This window comes from Zingiber officinale, chromosome 3B (assembly GCF_018446385.1).
Source record: "Zingiber officinale cultivar Zhangliang chromosome 3B, Zo_v1.1, whole genome shotgun sequence".
NCBI lineage: Eukaryota > Viridiplantae > Streptophyta > Magnoliopsida > Zingiberales > Zingiberaceae > Zingiber > Zingiber officinale.
Window position 1 is genome coordinate 110,043,501 of NC_055991.1, and position 2,848 is coordinate 110,046,348.

Here is a 2,848-nt window from a genome sequence, read left to right on the forward strand (position 1 = left end):
TTCAGTATCCTAGATGCTCTCCTAGGAACATATGTCCCTAGATGAATAGAGTAGCAACTAATGACTGTTGGATCTGGTCCCCTCACCAACTGCCACAATAATAATATTTCGGTTCACATGGAGATGCTCTCTAGATAACTAAGGTAATGATAAAGGATCCCCAATTTTCTTGAAACCCTAGACCAAGTTCTACTCTCCCTCTAAGTTCTCTTCTTCTTCTTCGAGCATATCATCTCAAGCAAATTCTAACTTTTATAACGAATTTGTTTATGCGTCCCAGATTTTGTCATAAGAGTGTATTATATATATATATATATATATATATATATATATATATATATATATATATATATATATATATATATATATATATATATATATATATATATATATATAAAATTTGATATACTGTACACCCTTACCCTATACACTCATGGACGATTGAATATAAATCCAAGCACTCGGAGGTTTGTGTTGGGACCCTTGGCGGCCGACTAGAGGGGGGTTAATAGCCCCTGCATAAATTAAGCAAACAAAAACCTTTCTTGAATTTATAGCTTTATAAATCTAACACTTGCATAAGTATAATAAAGAAACTAAAAGGAAAGAGGCACCGAGAATTTACTTGGTTACAACCGGGGAGGTTGTTAATCCAAGGAAGCACTAATTTCTCCTTTAGATGGAGAAGCCTCTTTACAGCAATGAAAGCATAGAAACGATGAAACTAAACAGAAATGAAAGTGTCTACAAATGTTGCTTGAGTATTTCTTGTTGCCTTTGGCTTATGGGAGTAGGGTTGCTTATATAGCTCTGCTCGGGGCGCCTGGAAGCGTTCCAGGTACCTGGAAGCATTTTAGGTGCCTGGAATAGGATAGAAATCTATCCCTGATGCAACGATCAAATGCTACATCGATCTGGATAAAATTTGGGTTTTGGGCGCCCGAAATGGTTCCAGGCGCCTCTGACTACTCCTGGCCCCAGACCTGTTCCGAGCGCCCTAAGCCCCAGAAGTCAGCCTTTTGCTAACTTTTGGTTTGAGCCTCCTTCTTCGGATCCGTTCACCTCGGTCTGGGTCTTCCGCTCGCTTGGGTGATTTCGGCCATCCGGAATAGGGCTCACCCAAACCCAACTTCCGGCCTTCTCCTCGAGCAAGCTTCCTCTATGGCTTCTCGTCCCTCGGAATCGCCGCGTGCTTCCTTCTCATCCGCCAGCGTACTCTTCCATAGCTTTTTGTCTCTCGAACAGCTGTGTCTTTTGCTCCTCGAGCAATCTTCCGCTCCGGCTTCTCGTCCCTCAGAAACACCGCACACTCCCTTCTCGTCCGTCGGTGTACTCTTCCGCAGTACTTCCTCCCTCAGACACACAGAGCTCGTCGGCTCTCTCCCGTACCGTCCTTCTCGCTAGCTGCGTATTTTGCTCAACTTCTTGTGCTCCTAAGTTCCTGTACAATTAGACACAATGTTAAACATAATAGGACCTAACCTATCTTGTTTGATCACATCAAAACTACCTTGGGGTACCAATAATCTCCCCCTTTTTGATGTGAGCAACCCAAGTTAAGTTAGGGTAAACCAACATAAAATAAAATAAAAGTATTTGCAATTAAAGTGAAATTTTTTTAAAAAAATTTAAACTTAAATTACCTCCCCCTAGATTTAATCTTCTCTTCTCCCCCTTTGATCACATAAAAAATGGGATACCTCAAAAGGTCTAAGGGTAACTTTTCAAAAAATAAGAAAGTTTTTAGTATTTAAAAGAGACTCTGATTTTCCAACAATTTTGAAAAAATTTATCAAGATTTTGAAAACTTTGAAAAAATTTGAAAATAATTTTGATATCACTTAAAAAAAATTGCAACGTATATAATTTTAGAAACTTTAAGTTTTGCAAAAAAATTCTAAGTAAAAAAAATGTTTGAGTAACTATTTAAAGCATTAATTACAATTAAATGCTTTATCAGTTATACAATTAAATATTTTATTTCATTAATTGACTTCCAGACTGTGGCGAGGTACTAGGTCTTCTTTGTTATTGGAGCAACAATCACTTTCTAGACAAAGCCTCTTAAGGAAATCAAACATTTAATCTACTATCTGAAAGCCCTAACTTTAAAGTTTTTTTTTAATCCAAGGATGATTTTGGAACCCAATATAGGTTCCTTCCAACTGGGTTGATTAAAAATCTTTTAGGAATATATTTATGAGAAATTTTCCTAATTTATCCCTTGTGTTTATTAAAATACCAGTTTAAGTTATTATATTTCCTAATGTTTTGATTATGAGTATGCATGATTTTTTAAGTATTTTATTTCTTTTTACAAATTATCATTTTCTAATTTTATTTTATCAAAATTTTCTAATGGATAAGATTTGGCTGGAATTAATTTTAACTCTGGGTTTTCTTTTTCTAGTTTACAACAATCCTTTCACAAAAATTTAATAAACTTGAATAATTTATCGGGGGGCAGAGATCATACCTGACTTACCTTATCGATCTCATCATCCGTAGCCCCCCCTAAACTGTTGCTTTTATCTGATGTAGCTCCCTCTTCATCGATGCTTTCGATGCTCATTTTAGACGAGCTTGCTTTGCTTTCATTTTCTTGATGGCTTGCCATTAACACAAGTCAGGAAAAAACCTCAATCTATGATTTGGACGACGTTTCATCCCACGTCGCCTTTAGCGTCTTGTATTTGTTAGATTGGGCAGGCTTCTTGTTCTTTCCTTTATCCTTGTCCTTGATCTTTAACTTGGGGTAGCTATCTTTAACGTGCCCTTCTTCATTGCAGTGGTAGCATCTGATTGTTCTTTTCTTTCTACCCTGTAGATGGTTAGTTTTTTTAGATTT